This window comes from Schistocerca serialis, chromosome 4, assembly GCF_023864345.2.
Source record: "Schistocerca serialis cubense isolate TAMUIC-IGC-003099 chromosome 4, iqSchSeri2.2, whole genome shotgun sequence".
In the NCBI taxonomy this organism is placed as follows: Eukaryota; Metazoa; Arthropoda; class Insecta; order Orthoptera; family Acrididae; genus Schistocerca; species Schistocerca serialis.
Window position 1 is genome coordinate 189,563,711 of NC_064641.1, and position 18,119 is coordinate 189,581,829.

Consider the following 18,119-nt stretch of genomic DNA (forward strand, 5'->3'; position numbering starts at 1 on the left):
CAGTGTATATCCACCTTTCGCAGCAATGCAGGCTGCTATTCTCCCATGGAGACGATCGTAGAGATGCTGGATGTAGTCCTGTGGAACGGCTTGCCATGCCATTTCCACCTGGCGCCTCAGTTGGACCAGCGTTCGAGCTGGACGTGCAGACCGCGTGAGACGACGCTTCATCCAGTCCCAAACATGCTCAATGGGGGACAGATCCGGAGATCTGGCTGGCCAGGGTAGTTGACTTACACCTTCTAGAGCACGTTGGGTGGCACGGGATACATGCGGACGTGCATTGTCCTGTTGGAACAGTAAGTTCCGTTGCCGGTCTAGGAATGGTAGAACGATGGGTTCGATGACGGTTTGGATGTACCGTGCACTATTCAGTGTCCCCTCGACGATCACCAGTGGTGTACGGCCAGTGTAGGAGATCGCTCCCCACACCATGATGCCGGGTGTTGGCCCTGTGTGCCTCGGTCGTATGCAGTCCTGATTGTGGCGCTCACCTGCAAGGCGCCAAACACGCATACGGCCATCATTGGCACCAAGGCAGAAGCGACTCTCATCGCTGAAGACGACACGTTTCCATTCGTCCCTCCATTCACGCCTGTCGCGACACTACTGGAGGCGGGCTGCACGATGTTGGGGCGTGAGCGGAAGACGGCTTAACGGTGTGCGGGACCGCAGCCCAGCTTCATGGAGACGGTTGCGAATGGTCCTCGCCGATACCCCAGGAGCAACAGTGTCCCTAATTTGCTGGGAAGTGGCGGTGCGGTCCCCTACGGCACTGCGTAGGATCCTACGGTCTTGGCGTGCATCCGTGCGTCGCTGCGGTCCGGTCCCAGGTCGACGGGCACGTGCACCTTCCGCCGACCACTGGCGACAACATCGATGTACTATGGAGACCTCACGCCCTACGTGTTGAGCAATTCGGCGGTACGTCCACCCGGCCTCCCGCATGCCCACTATACGCCCTCGCTCAAAGTCCGTCAGCTGCACATACGGTTCACGTCCACGCTGTCGCGGCATGCTACCAGTGTTAAAGACTGCGATGGAGCTCCGTATGCCACGGCAAACTGGCTGACACTGACGGCGGCGGTGCACAAATGCTGCGCAGCTAGCGCCATTCGACGGCCAACACCGCGGTTCCTGGTGTGTCCGCTGTGCCGTGCGTGTGATCATTGCTTGTACAGCCCTCTCGCAGTGTCCGGAGCAAGTATGGTGGGTCTGACACACCGGTGTCAATGTGTTCTTTTTTCCATTTCCAGGAGTGTATTTATAATTGTACGTTATTTCTGGTGGCGTTGTAAATCCACATGTTGGTATCCTATGTGAATTTTCTTTATAACTTCTTTAATAATGTGTCGTTTTTTTCAGTGAATGGTCACAAACTCATTGAAATAATTTTAACAATATTTCAATAGTCATAAATAACTGTAAGTAGCTTTAGGTATGACTAGTGGTAATTATTTAAGTACCTAACACGAATTCAGTAGAGTGTGGTACCACATAATACATTTCAGGTGATGCACATGTCTCTTGATAGTTGGTGATTATCGTGCTTTGGTCTGCCATTGTTGGGAAGTGTGTCATGTGGTGGTGGCCCTGCGTGAGTTACATGCTTTAACTTTTCTGTGAACTTCGAATAGTTCAGTGAATATAAAGTCCAAACTTTCACTATGTTTTGTGGCCTGCTGATTGAACTAAGCGCAGATCCACATATAATCTTTTCACTGAATTTATATTGTTGCACTGCATTTGGTGGTGCACAATTTTACAGTCATCTGAAGCAGCAGTCCACGCTTTATTCTTAACTTTTTTTTGGCTTCTTAGAAGTGCTTCTTCCTTTGACGGCTGGATTCCTTCATTTACAGTTTTTAACATAATATTATTTCATTTCGTTTTATCAGAACATTTGGACTGTTGTCGCCCTTTCGTGTTTGCTACTGGTTTTTCTTTAGTTTATTAGCTCCTTATGATTGCTCTGCGAACTTGCGAGGTGCCGGGACTAGCAGTGTATTTAACACTAAATTCTTCTAGAAACCTCATACGTAAATGATGCTCTAATCCCCCCCCCCCCCCTATTCTAACTCCGACTTTTGCTGTTGCACATGGATTAAAAAAACGCGAGCTGACTGTAATCGACCCTGCAAGTGGAGTAGGAAAGAGTTTGGTACCTGCAATAATTTAATTTGATAAATAAGTTAAATAAAGGAAAGTTTCATTAACGTAGTGAGAAATGATAGGGTTACTCTACCAATTACCAGAGTGAAAGTTCTGTCCAAAATAACAATATGATTTATTATGACTAAACTCAAAATAATAAACAAAATGCATGAAACATTTACAATACATCAAATTGGCTCAAATTTGATACTCAAATAAATGCTGTGAAGGTGAAGTTGTCCCTAAACTAGATTGTGACATTTATGACGAAGTGGTATGTGGAGCCAATTCCTTGCAACTCAGATCTTAAAAGAAACACACAGCCAACCCAACATTAATTGCTGCTACAGTAGTGAGAACTCAGACAGTAAACACCGAAGACAGAACAAAGTTAGAAAAGACGAACAGGCGCGCTCTGCTGAGCTCTGATTATCACCTAGCAAAATTGCCTGCTTTGCCAGTGCTGCGGACGTACATTACCAAGCTGTCTTCTTAACTGCAATGACACGATCTGGCGTACCGGAGGCGATGGCTGGTTGCTTCGACGTCCCGTCGTGGTGATGATAATGTCGCGAGTATAGCCCGAAACAAATTATCCTGGTCTGGTTGTTCCAGACTAAAGACTTCCTAGCAATACAAATGCGCCTCTGAGGGAGACGAAGAAGGCTCGCCACACAATCACTGATGGTACAGTGATTGATTTTAACAAGCGAAGTCACACAGTAACTCCGATACAGTCAACTTTAGCCAAAAGTGCTCAAGACAGACAACATAGGCCGCCTGTACACAGAACGCTCAATTGCCAACTGTACTCGGAAAGTTACGTTGAAGTCGATACTTCAGCAACTTCTTCAAACAGTTACAATTAAATAAAAGTATATTAGACAGCCAACAGAAGGCAGGCTGTCCAGAGCAGCGAGAGCTCAGTCTTGTAACCTAGTCCAACCGAAAGTCGAGAGCCGGCTCTCTCAATAGCACCCCTACAAGCCAAACACAGAACATTCCCGCACCCACGACAGTGGCCGTGGTTAAACGTTCCAATCAGCAACTCGAAAACCGGCGGAAAATTCCACTCTATTGCCAAAGCACTACCATCCCACCAATGGAGATTCTTGGCGCCAATTTCTGCACCGAATTTGCTACATCACGGAGCTATGCCCTGAGCAAGCCAATCACAGTTACGATTTTGCAGAAAACGCGGGAATTTGCCCACCGTGACTGCCTGGGAACACAAGTCATTCCCACGCCTCGCTGGTAGCCCGCCAGAAAGTGTTTTCGCTAAGTTTCTGCGAAGTAACGGAATCTCTAGCCCAGCCCCTCCTTCAGGCCCCTGCGGGCGTGTCTCTGTGGCTATTATGACAATGTCGGCGTCTGGAAAGCATTCACTCGAGTCCCTCACACCCGTCGGCTTAACCCTTTCAAGATCAGCAGATCCCGCCTGTCACCGGTCCACCCGGGTGACGAGAGACGCTGCGTGGGAAGTCCACGTGTGAAGGAAAAGCAACTTTACACTGCATGCAATTAGAGAGGATAATCGAATTACTCAGAGTAAGATAGAAATATGAGAGGGAGCTTCTGCCACCTCTCATAGCCCCTACGCCATTTTAGATTGTAATTGGTGAGAGGTTGGCTCACTTAGGAGCAAGGTAGTGAGTCAATCGCCCATGAACAATCTTGCAAACTGATTCCACATGCCGCACTCTATAAAAAAATCAGTGCAACTGAAAAATGCAGCTCATAGATGGAGGATTATTTATGATGTAGCCAACTTCACCTTCTTAATATGGAACTCTAACACTCACATCACACATCCATACCCAGGGAGCCCCTTCCAAACACTGATTCACACAGATATTCACGCTCTAAATATGGCCCGGGCACGTGAGCCAAATATGGAGCAGTTTATTCTTTACAATCAGTGTTGGAGTGCTCCGCAATTAAATGCCCAAGATGTTTCAACAATTTCAATCATTAAACTGACCTGAACTCAATCACACATGATAATATTTAAGTTAATAATCTCTTCGTGAGCTTTCAGAATCTAATTACAACCTCTGATTCAGTCTGTCTCCCTGCAGTGAGAATAACCTTTACAAAATGTTCCCTGAACTGATGGTCCATTGACAATGACAGTGGTGGTATCTGCTTCAGTTTATGGGGAGTTCAGGCACACTGTTTGCATACACACAACAATAAAATTCAGAATTAAAAAAAAGCTTGGTTTAGAGAACAATACAGTAATTTGTAATTTCTGCGCCCTACTCTATCACTTACATAAGAATTACAGTGCAAATTCAGAAACACATACAAGGTATGACATACATCACAAAAACTACACTAGAGAATGAAATTTAAGGAAAAAAAGCCAGGTTCATGGGGTGTCAAGTTGTGCTTGCACATTGCACAATGTTCACGACTGTGCTGAGAATGAGGCATTAAATCACATTGTTAGCAATATTCGGAGCACTTCACAAATTCGTTAGATTCTCTGATGGGGTTGGTATGTTGAGTCATATGCATTGATGCACGTGGTTCCATGTCTTGAGCATCGGAGGGGGGCTTTTGCGATGGGACCACAGAACTGACATCAAATAGGGCTAAACGTCGGCTGTTGTTGCTACGTTGTCGCAACAGAAATAGGGTATGCTGGAGCATCTGCAGTACTCTGTTGAGATTGCAGCAAGACCCACGCATATTATCATGGCAGTACGGTAGGAAGACATAGTGATAGGCTCTCCTCACGTCGATTAATTGTCTCTGAAGTCTACTAGTTGGGATACATCACTAGTCCAGGTCTCTTCTCTCTTTAGACAGTACTTTACGTTTCCCAACATTGCAGTTCGACGAGGGATGATGGCACGTGGAGTGACTCCACAAGTGTGTGAGGTCATCCAGACAGGATCGAACTAGGAGCCACGATTGATACAACTGCTCTCTAAGTGAGAGGAGAAGTTAGAAGTGAGACAATTCATTTGTTAGAGTTTGTGGCATGATACTGCTTTGTTTATGCAGATCGGCCAATGCTAGTGAGTTGTAAAAACTCAAATAGGTGATTATATAGCAGCCCTTTCTGTCCTGAGGCACATGAGGCGCAGGTTCTGGCACCTTATGTGATCTTCATGTACTCACGACAATGTGGCCTGCCGCAGGGAATCCCTCCAAACGGCTGCCGCATTCGGAAAGCTAGCTGGCTGTTGCGTGCTGGTCACATGTCAGTGTCAACAACCAGCCACACTTTCGCTTGTGGCCCAGCGAGGGCTGTCTGCCGCCTAATCCCTCAGGTATACGGCCCGGTGACTGTCAGCTTGTAGGACCGGACGCTGCCGCACCCTTCTCGTCAGGTGGCGGGCTGACGCTCCCCTTCTTGCAGATAGCCGATGACCTCTTGTTTTTTTGCTCCGGCCGGCCTCTGCATTGCCACGATTCCCGTCATCTGCACAGTTCTGACAAAAATCTTATGCCTAACTTTTTTCCATGACCTTCTATGTTATAATAAATTTACATAACGATACATTGATGGTCTGTCATTTCAGACACTCTTATTTTAATTTTATAGTTATCAATCTATGGCTATCATTATAAAAAAATCTTGGTATATCTAATCTAGACATGGAAATAATCTATCTTGATATTTGTGTAGAGACCGATCTCACTACTGTACATGGTGTGTGACGCTATATTGGATGAACAACTAAATGTGCGGGCCCGCACTAATATTACTATTAATTATATAGATCGACAGTAGACATGCTCAAGAATTAACTACCATTTGCAAACGATCTACATTCTATGTCTTTTGAATAAATTATGTTATTGTGCAGGTCGAAGTTTTACTGTGCTATAAAGAACATGCAACTATTCTACTTTCGCTCGCCCGTCGTCCCTCCATCTCGGGTCTGTGGTTTGGTAGAAAACCCCCACAATATTGACCTAGTTATAGTTAAATCCTACAGTTTAACTTATCCTAGTATATGGTACCTTTTTTTAATTTAATTTTTTTTACCTTATACAATACTCTTACATAATTCCTGTTATGCTGAGATGTCTCGCTGCTCGCCGCTATTGACGACGATAGAGATGTGCGCGCCGTACGACACGGCCTCCGAGTTCTCACTACGCCTCACTGAAACTCCAGAGACTGGGTTAGCCATGGCTATACAAGACAATAAATTATAGTTGCAACTTATTTTTTCTATGTGATGCGGTTTTCGCTATCAAAGCACACCTTTCCAGAGGCAATGTAATATGACCAAGCCAGGACTGGTTCCTGTTGAGGATTCAGTCGCCCACCACACGGCAGCTACACGGTATATCACGAATCTCCAAGTATAACTCCTTGGCTATTCATCTGTAACAGTCACGAGCAGCACGCTAAATTCCCAACCAGCACATTGGCAAGGTGGGGTTTATGCCCGCATTTCTACCGTCTAGTGCACCATTGGAATCAAACGCTCACAGGTTCTCCCCGACTTGCAAGACAACGATGCTGGCGCATCACTGTAAAAACTATACTGCCCATATTCATCCTCGAAATCACGCAATATACCACAATCTCGCAGTGCACTGACGCGTGCCTGCAAGCATTGGTATGAAAGTCTCACGAGCTGGCTGTGGCCGCTATGGAGCGTATCACGACTTCTCAGAACGCTTCTAAGAGCACGTTCTTGTATGCGCCCGTTTGTGCGACATCTCCTCACTCATCATTATGCCTCAACATGGACACCAGACAGGAAAAGGACAAAAACATTGCTCATGGAAAGGTAGTGTCTCCTACTCCATCGACAATGGAAGTCGCGAACATAAACAAAACAAAAAGTTAGTAGCAGTAAATTCTTATGCGCGAAAACGCAGCGTGTCAATACTTTAACAATCTTAATCTATTAATGCAACGATTATTGTTCCCCGACGAAAGGTTCATATTTTTGCCTATTCTACTACGTACACCACTTAAACTACTATTATTCCACGAACTTCTTTGTGTGAGAGATGTGGTGGAGTCCTATGGACTAGCGCCAATCCCTTGTCAGACTCCCCCTCCTCTGACGTGCATTAGGATTTGCAGGTATAATTTCAATCTCCTGGTTCTCCTGTTGTCCTTGGTTTCGCTCTCTCCAATTACGGTCGCTTTGCCGTTCGTTATTCCTCCTGTCCCAGATTCCTTGTCTAGATTGACCCTGTTCCCTGACGTTCTGGTTTCCGTGTCTCTGGCTTCCATAACCTTGAATAGCGTAACCTTGATTTCCGCAACCCTGGTTTCCTAACTGACCAGTGCGATTATGCGATCTGTTGTCGTCTTCCCTTGCTGGCCCGTGGTATTTGTTATTTTGTGCGTTCTTCCTGTCCTTTGCGTCTTGTTTATCAAAGACTACTTCGAGTTCGCGCAATAGACTCTTGAATGCTTCTATGTCAGATCCACACTTCCCGACAAGTGTCTGTTGATACCTAATTGCCAATTTGGAAAAGCAAAATTTAATGATTTCTCCGTTGCTATATGGACTATCTAAAAACTGATTCTTCTTGAGTATATCATCAAAAAATTTGGTTGCGCTCCTATGCTCGGACACTTCCAGTTCAGGACAAAATATTATTTCTTCTTTAATCCTGTCTTGCGTTTCCTTTGACCAGTAGGTCCGCAGGAATGCACCAACGAATTCCTGATAAGTCCGACACGTCGCTGCCACACCCCACATCTTTTCCGCGGCTTGGACTTCGATATGTCCACACATGAATTCTAATTTTGCCTGGGCCATGATGCCGGTAATGAATTTGTAAACGGCATCACCCAGCTCTTCGGACGCATCGCCCCTCCATTTTCTTTGAACTTTTGGAATTTTAGTATCGACAGGAATTGATTGTGATCAAAATCCCGTCTGAACCTCGCACTGGTGTTGTCACTCGTTTCCGATACTTTCACGTCTGCTGAGTGTCCTGATCTATCTTGCTGATAACTGTGATGTGCTACTCTGTATCACAGTGGAAGTGGCACTCAAAATTCCCTCTCCTAAGTGGGCTACAATTATTGGAGCTATTACTCGCTGTTTCTGCGTGTGCATTGTTAGTTCCGCACTCTGTCACTGGGCTAGAGCACGGCGTGCTTTTCCTCGGAGAAACAATTCTGTGTACTCCACCATTGGTATCCGAACGCGCAGTGCTCATGTGCCCGTTTCGCTCTAGTTTTGCTATCCCACTCTCTACTTCTTTCATTCGTTTCGTGATGTTCGTAACTGTAATATTACCCTGTTGCTGCCGTTTTGGCTAGGCCTACTACTTTTTGTGGTACCATTGACATTTGTTTTGCTTCTCCACATTCTTTCTTTATTGTTAGTAATTCCCCACGAATTTCCCCTATATGCGAAATTATTGCCTTAGTGTCCTTCTTACGCTGTTCGTCAGCTTCTTCCTTCTCCTTCTTACGCTGTTTCTCATCTTCTTCCTTCTCCTTCTTACGCTGTTTCTCATCTTCTTCCTTCTCCTTCTTGCGTTGTTCGTCAGCTTCTTCTTTCATTGATCGTGGGAAGCTCAGTATTGGGTTTATGTCATCTTTTTGGTCCTCGTTACACATGGGCGATGTAACTCTGGACACCTGGGCGCTAGAGCTCTGACGTGACCGAGCTGTCCTCTGCCTGCTCTCGTTCGTTTGATTATAAACTTCTGCTACCGTCTCGACCTGTGAGCCTGTCTCTGTTTCATCCTCCACCTCATTATCATATTCACGGCCGCTACGTTGCTCTAAGATCACGTCCAAATCACCTTCCTCATCAATGACCCTGTCGTCCTGTCCTGCTAAATATGTTCCCATCTCATCTCAGAACCTATCCCCGTCAGTAAACTGCCCCTTATCCATTATGCTATCCTTTGTTTGTTTTAGCTTCGCTCGATAATAGTTGTGCTTTACTTCTCGTGATCATTCATGAAAACAAATTTATCTAAAATGCACAATAAAAATAATCTACTCCATATATTTTTCCACATAGACATAAAATTTCAACAGCGCCGTTCCAACGCTGTAATTACATGCACGATTTGTTGTGGTACAGAAACCGCACACAAACCCGACAAAGTGTGATGTGGTACGGACACCACATCAAAGAAACACATAAAACAATGAACAAACAAACAAATATATACGCTGAAAACAGAAATAGTAATCATGCGCCGCTACTTAAAACTAATCACGGAACTACAAGAGAAAGAAGTTGGGTATTAATCATTAAAAAAAAGTAGAGAAAAAATTGAATGTTCTGACTAAGAATACTGTTTGCTTATTAGTGATTCACAGGAAAGATCCGAGGCTAAGGGTCGCCATTTTATGCGAGGTGCCAGCGCTAGCAGTGTATTTAACACTAAATTCTTCTAGAATCTTCATATGTAAATGATGCTCTAAGCCCCCCCCCCCCCCCCCTATTCTAACTCCGACTTTTGCTGTTGCACATGGATTAAAAAGAAACGCGAACTGACTGTAATCGACCAAGCAAGTGGAGCAGGAAAGAGTTTGGCACCTGCAATAATTTAATTTGATAAATAAGTTAAATAAAGGAAAGTTTCATTGATGTAGTGAGAAATGATAGGGTTGCTCTACCGATTACCAGAATGAAAGTTCTGTCCAAAATAACAATATGATTTATTATGACTAAACTCAAAATAATAAACAAAACACATGCAACATTTACAATACATCAAATTGGCTCAAATTGGATACTCAAATAAATGCTGTGAAGGTGACGTTATCCCTAAACTAGATTGTGACATTTATGATGAAGTGGTATGTGGAGCCAATTTCTTGCAACTCAGATCTTAAAAGAAACACACAACCAACCCAACATTAATTGTTGCTACAGTAGTGAGAACTCGGACAATGAACACCGAAGACGAACAGGCGCGCTCTGCTGAGCTCTGATTATCACCTAGCAAAATTGCCTGCTTTGCCGGTGCTGTGGACGTACATTACCAAGCTGTCTTCTTAATTGCAATGACACGATCTGGCGTACTGGAGGCGATGGCTGGTTGCTTCGACGTCCCGTCGTGGTGATGATAATGTCGCGAGTATAGCCCGAAACAAATTATCCTGGTCTGGTTGTTCCAGACTAAAGACTTCCTAGCAATACAAATGCGCCTCTGAGAGAGACGAAGAAGGCTCGCCACACAATCACTGATGGTACAGTGATTGATTTTAGCAAGCGAAGTCACACAGTAACTCCAATACAGTCAACTTTAGCCAAATCTGCTCAAGACAGACAACATAGGCCGCCTGTACGCAGAACGCTCAATTGCCAACTGTACTCGGAAAGTTACGTTGAAGTCGAAACTTCAGCAACTTCGTCAAACAGTTACAATTAAATAAAAGTATATTAGACAGCCAACAGAAGGCAGGCTCTCCAGAGCAGGGAGAGCTCAGTCTTGTAACCTAGTCCGACCGAAAGTCAAGAGCCGACTCTCTCAAGAGCATCTGTACAAGCTGAACACAGAACATTCCCGCCCCCACAACAGTGGCCGTGGTTAAACGTTCCAATCAGCAACTCGAAAACCGGCGGAAAATTCCACTCTATTGCCAAAGCACTACCATCCCTCCAATGGAGATTCCTGGCGCCAATTTCTGCGCCGATTTTGCTACGTCACGGAGCTATGCCCTGAGCAAGCCAATCAAAGTTACGATTATGCAGAAAACGCGGGAATTTGCCCACCGTGACTGCCTGGGAACACAAGTCATTCCTACGCCTCGCTGGTAGCCCGCCAGAAAGTGTTTTCGCTACGTTTCTGCGAAGTAACGGAATCTCTAGCCCAGCCGCTCCTTCAGGCCCCCGCTGGCGTGTCTCCGCCGCTATTATGACAATGTCGGCGTCTGGAAAGCATTCACTCGACTCCCTCACACCCGTCGGCATAACCCTTTCAAGATCAGCAGTGCCCGCCTGTCACCGGACCACCTGGGTGACGAGAGACGCTGCGTGGGAAGTCCGCGTGTGAAGGAATAGCGACTTTTCACTGCATGCAATTAGAGAGGAAAATCGAATTACTCAAAGATAGAAATATGGGAGGGAGCTTCTGCCACCTCTCAAACTCTCACTCTGTGCCATTCTCGAGGTCCGATTGTTCCAGAATAGTCTAGGTGTCTGGTTGTATTTCTTAATCGGTCCATTTTTTCCAACAGTTTTCAAGTTTTTTCCTGTCTGACTGCTGGCATATTGAGTTCAACATGTAAGTCGTTTATTGTATTCCACCGATGGGCTTTAGGCATTATTCTGAAACATCAGTTGTGGACTCTTTACAGCACTTGCTGGTTTGCGTTGCAAGTTGTCCCCCGGGTTGAAAAACCGTATAATACAGCTGGTAATACTGTTATTTTATACAATATTAATTTTGTTTGGATTCTCATGTCAGAGCTGGCCAAAAGTGGGAATAGGTTATGTACTAGTTTTATCATTTTCTTTATGTTATGTACGACAGGTGTTTTAAAAGTCAGCTTATTGTCCAACATTACTCCAAGATATTTGACCTGAATTGTCGGATTTATGGTGTTCCATTTTTTAGTGATCTATTACATAATTCTGGCCTCTCCCTCGTAAACATTATTGATTGTAATTTTCTGTGTTTAATTTGACATGCTTTTCGCGTGACCATTCTTCTAAGGTGTTTAGCTGTCTTTGCATCCTCGTTATCGCAGCGATCGTTGTACTACTACTTCCAAATTGAGCCAATACTACGTTAGGTAACAGAGGTTCGTCGTTAACATTAATTACGAACAGTGTCGGCGATAAAACCGACGCTTGAGGGATTCCTTGTTCCAGTGATTCTATGCTTGATTGTTGTTTGTCAATTTTTAGAAAGAATTTCCTGTGTGAGAGAAAGTCATCTATGATTTTTATGTAGGGGTCTGGGGTGCAATTTAGATTTTGTAGTTTTACGAAAAGGCGATCTTTCCAGACTTTATCACAAGCTTTCTCTACATCTAGGAAAGCTGCTGCCATGTAATAGCCCCTATTCATGTTATACGAGATGTTTTCGGATATGAGTAAGAGTTGCATCTGTGCCGATATTGTGGTCTGAAATGGAAACTGTTCTGATCGAATGCTCTCATTCTCAAGTAGTGCTTGTTTTAGACTTTGTAGGATTACTCGTTCGAAACCTTTGGATAAGGTTGGGAGGAGGCTCATTGGTGGGTGGTTCTGGGGCAGTTTTAAATTTTTACTAGGTTTTGGTATTGGTACAGTTGTAGATGATTTCCACTGCGTCGGGAAATATTTGTATCTGAGACATCCATTGAACATTCCTGTTATCAGCACTATTGTGTTTTCTTGATAGCTGTTTTAATTGTTCATTTGTTACGCCGTCTGGGCTTGGGGCTGATTTTATGCCCAAATTCGTAATCATTTTTTCGGATCTCAGTCGGAGTCGCCAGTAGTGGTGCTTGTTCGCTCGGTATGTTTCTGATGTTTCTCGCTCTTTGCCTTATTCTACGGTCTTCGGTGTCTAGGTTTTCGTTATTGGGGATATCGACAGTGTTTTGCGCATCGTAAGTCTCTGCAAATATTTCCGCTATAAATAACGAATCGAAAACTGAACCAGCTGGTCCCTCGATTGTAGTCTTTGGTGGTTTTGTTCGCGAAAACATCTCACCGTGTTCCAGTCCTCTCTGCTTTGTAAGAAGACCTGGTCCATTCTGTCTTGCCAGTTTTCGATTCTCCACTCAACTGCGCGACGGTGTATTTCTCGGAATAACTGTCGTAATTCTCTGGGGTCGGCAGGGCTTCGAAATTTGTGCCATCTTTATTGCACGCTCTTCTTTAAGGTCTTCAAGTATTGAAGGAAAGGAGAAAAGTTTTCATGGTGCTGGTTTTCGCTTGTCCATGTTATAGCGGCTCGTCTGTACGCTGTTTGAATTTTATTTGTGAGTGTGGTTATGGCTTCTTCTATCTCTTGTCTATTATTTAATGCTAGTACTGGTCGTACATTATTACTGAGGTACGCTTTATATTGGTCCCAGTTTGTATGTGTTTTTAGGTACCGGAATTGTGGTTCACATGCTTTTGTCAGTTGGCCTTCAACTGGATCGCGTTCCGATGTTAAATCGTTGATTGTGGTTAAGTTTTGGGTTTATTCGTAGTTTCTTTATCATAATTACAAGGACATCTGGTCTATGGTTGTGTCCTGTCGGGAAGTCAGTCGGTTCTTTCGGGCCAAGGCTAATGCATTGGAGTTGTTCTTCCGTTTCATGCAATTTTGTTCCCCAGGGGTTGGTTCTTCGCGAGTTCCACGCATAATGTTTAGCATTTAGGTCCCCCCCCCCCCCCCCCCCGCCAATAAAATTTTGTCATATGCATCAAAAATGTTAAATAAGTCTTCTTCGATTAGTTGTTGATTGGAGCTGAGATATGCAGCATCAAATGTTATTCTTCCATGTGCAGTTTCAGTCCTCACTGCTGTTGCTTCTAAGTTCGTTAATTGCGGTAGGGTTTCTCTATGGTGTGTAAGTGTATTTCGTAAGAACACAGCAGTTCCCCCTCCCCGTCTGTTTGCCGTATCTGTCCTATAAGCTGTCATGTTGTTTGATCTAGATGTTTTCATTGACCTCAGATGGGTTTCCGTTACGAGCACTATGTCGATCTTGTGTTTCAGTATAAAATCTTGAGGTCCCGTTTTTCGATGGGTAATTCCATCTGCATTCACTATGCAAAATCTAAGGGCTTGGCGCGTGACATGCCTATTGGCCATTCCGATGTGTGAAAAATTTTAATATTCTCTCTAGTATGACCACAATTTTTGATATTATGTTTGGCGGGCTAATAATTTTTTTAAACGTTACTGTGATGAGTTTCAATGTGTTAAAATGTTGGTCGTTTGCTATGAAGTCGGGGACCCCAATGAGAGTGCTTAGAATTTTTGCAGAATCAAATGTTGCAGCTGATTGTAGGCTCTGGGTTTGGGTTTGTAGGTGTCTTCGTGTCCATACCTTTTGGTGCTGGTGGCTATGTTTTGTTGTTGTGGAAGCTCTGTTTCTCTTCTTGGCAGTCTGGAAAATTCACGAGGGTTTTGTGTGTTCACCGGTCTTGAATTTGCCGTTGCCTGAGTTGCTCTTTTTCTGATACTTTGCACTTGTGAATCTTAAATTCTGAGAGCAAATTGGAAAGCAGTGCAACCTCTCAAGGAGTCAGAGTGTTGTTCTTTGCAGTTTGCACCATCGTAGATGGTTCCGTTGCCTGGTCCTGGTGGGAGCGATTAGACAGTATACCGTGTGTAGTACTGACTTGTTCGTGTTTATGTCTCGTGATTTAAACTGGTACACTGCAGCATTTTGAAATCCGATTGAGTTCTTATTCGATGTCTTTCAGCTGATACATGTTTGACCACAATCTTTAAGGCTCTTTCAGCTGGAGACTGATGGGTATAAAACAGGTATTATTTGCTTGAAAAAATTGAAGAGCGGTTTTTTGATCTGTCATTCTTTCAAAATGATACTTTACGCGATCACATTTAAAAATTGCTTTTATTAGTCCATTTATGTGTTTTTTAATTTCTGTGTTAATGGTTAGGTAGTGGCTGGCGTACGCAATCGTTACTGGTGGGACTCTTGTTATTGGTTCTTTTTGTTTTTGGTTTGCTCTCGTCTCCTGTTAAAGTGTGTTATTGGTCTCTTGGATTTGGCTTTCGCCTGTTTCCATTTGCTCTAGTGCCATTAGTAGTGTTTCAAATTTATTGGCGAGTTCTATGGCTGTTTGTTTTTTCATTTTGTCGTGTTGGGCCTGTGTTTTTCCGTTTTGTTCCGGTTCTTTTCGGAGTGACTACTTGAAAATCAGTGTCCTCGTTATGGAGTACACTCTGTTGTACACATGTCGCGCTTTGGTGCATGGTAACCTCTTCGGGGTCAGAGTCTATGTAATTTTCGTCTTCGGCCGAGTTGCTGATTTCTTTGTCTTTATATTCTGACGATTTGGGTATTCTCGTTGTGGTGCAAGATCGAGTGCTATTTTATCTCTGTCTTCATTTGTGATAGTATGTGGTGATGTATCATTAGTTTGTACCGGGGAATTTGCTCCACAGCGTCCGCTGATCTAACAGTCTTAACTTGCTACGGCCGGCTAACCCGTACTCGTATATGCCTGAGCTAATTCGGCTTGGATTAGCCATGACAATTAGCTTTTACAGGACCAGTCCCCCTACGAAATTGAAGAGGGCAACTGATCTACGGTGCCATGTGCGCAAACACATTTGCTCAACACAGCACTCAATTAGGGTAGGTCAGGGTGGTATGGTGAATCGGGTGAAATGGTGAATTGCTTTAATTCTTTACTGCTTAAACAGATTTCTCTATATGGCTGCATGTCAACAGTCTCTGATCATCTGTGCAGTGTGCACGTGTCGAAAACCAGCCCCGTTTTAAAAACCGTAAGTACTTTGCACAAAACTGTTTTCGATGTTAAATAATTTTTATATGTCACATGCATTTGTAGATGTTACTTCAGGTAGCGTAGTCCGCGGGGTATTTTTTGATATATTCTGCCTTCTTATACTGCTTATGTACTGCATAACCTAGAAATCATTGCGTCTGGTGTTTTGAAATTCTTGCCGTGCTATTCACCGATTCACCCATAAAAAAGGGAGAAATGGTGAACTCGGGCAGGGGTGATACGGTGAAGGACTTTTCTTATATGTAAAATGTAAAGCTTTTATTTAGAATTCATCCCAACCAGGGTTTTTGACTAGTCATGAAATTCCTATCCCATGCGAGAATTATATTCTGTTTTATCCGACTTCTCAATACAATCGTTAATCTAAAAATTAGTTTTTATATATTTTTTTGCAAGTACAGTTTGGTTTGTCAGTGATTAAAAAAGTAAATGTTCTAACTACCGCCATTGTTCCAGGCAAAGATGCCTACATTTTACAAAAGACAAAAAGGATCCAGCTGTCATGATTGGACAGAGGAGCAACTAAAAGAAGCCGTAAAAGCGGGGCAAAATGGGATGAGCCTGAATAAAGCCTCAAAGGAGTTTCAAGTTCCATGGTCAACGCTGAAGAGACGATTAGCAAACGGTTGCTTTCCGAAGAAACCTTTGGGTGGGCCGCCAGTACTAACACAAGAATGTGAGAAAAAGTTGGTAAAACATATTATAAAATTACAAAACGTCGGATTTGCACCGACAAGGACAGAAGTACGTACCATGGCATATAAACTATCTGAGAAATATAACCATCACAACTTTAACCGCGAAAAAGAAATTGCTGGAATGGACTGGCTACATTTATTCCTAAAAAGAAATCCGGAACTCCTAATCTGCAAATAGGAAGGAGTTTCACAAGCACGGTCAAGGGGTTTAAGTACGGAAAACGTTTCAGATTGTTTTTCATTGCTGCAAAACATCTTGGTAGAGCATAACCTCCTTGATAAGCCGGGAAATGTATTCAACGTAGACCAGTCCAGACTTCAGCTGAATAATAGACCAGGTTACGTGTTGGCAGCAAAGGGGTCTAAGAGCGTTCCAGCGATAACATCCGGTGAAAAGGGTGAAACCATATTTGTAGTCGCTTGTTGCAATGGAGAGGGCATGTTTTTACCCCCAGCTTGTGTTCTGAAGGGAAAGAATGAAAATGCCGAGTACAAGGACGGTATGCCGCCGGGTTCCACGATTTTCGTGTCACAAAAGTCGGCGCACGTAACAACTGATATTTTTCTTCTGTGGCTAAGAAACCATTTTGCACCGAGGAAGCCTGAGGGAACAGTCGTGCTTATTTTGGATGGACATAGCTCTCATTGCAGCGGCGTGGATACATTAGAGTTTGCGGAAGAAAAAAACATAATTTTGCTCTGTCTACCCAGCCACACCACACACTATCTGCAGCCACTAGACAGAGCATTTTTAAAGCTCTGAAATCCTGTTATTACAATGCATGCAATTCGTACATTAAAATGAATCCAAACAGAAAAATTTCCAGACTAGTGTTCGGAGGACTGCTTACAAAGGCATGGGTACAAGCAGCTACGACAGAGAATGCCATATCGCGGTTCAGAAGCACAGGAATCATCCCGTTTAATCCTGATGTCATCCCCGAATACGCGTTTTTAACATCAGCTTCAGATCAACATCAGGAAAACAACGAACGACATGCAAACTACTTCACCTCGACCAAGTTGTTCGCACTGGCCGGAGATACCTAATCCCTCGGAAGAAGCGATTGCAGACGTAGATAACGATCAGGGACTTGGACACATACAAGCTTCACCACAACTGGGCTGTTCGCAACGGGCGGAAAATCCACAGGAAAACATGCAGTCTCCATCAGAAGCAACAGATATGAACTCGAAAGTGGCAACAGAAGAATCTCAAATAACCCCTGGCAGACTCTTGGACCATATTTCGCCGACACCTATCCTAGATAAAGTTGCATCTGCAAGGAAGAAGTCCAGAGCTTTAGCTGAGGTTTTGACTTCTCCAGAAAACATCGACAACCTGCGTAACAGAAAACGACAAAATGAGTCAATGAAGAGCAGAGCAAATGCTAAAAAGAGGACCAAAGGAGAAACTGTAACCAAAGGAAAAACCGGAACCAAAGGAAAAACCGTAACCAAAGAGACTACCAAAGGAATTATCAAAAAGAAGCAGCCTAAGAAACGAAAAGCGTCTACCACTGACACCGAATCCGACTCGTCGCTGGATATCCAATTGCAAGACGATGATGACGGCGCGGATGATGAAGAGTGTTGTTGTGCAGGGTGCGCTGAACTGTCCAGTTGCACTAAAAAGGATGTGGATTAGATCAAATGTATCAGCTACCAACGTTGGCTGCATGAAGACTGTTCAAAATATGAATCTATGTGTGACGTATGTGGCAAAAAGCAGGGGAAATAAGTTCACCATTTCACTCAAAGGGCATTTGATAAAAATAAGTATTGTTTTTTTTATCTTTTGTAGTGCCTTAAAGAGGATGTGGTACTGTTAATGCGTTACTTATGTATTTTGTGAAAGGAGTGTTCT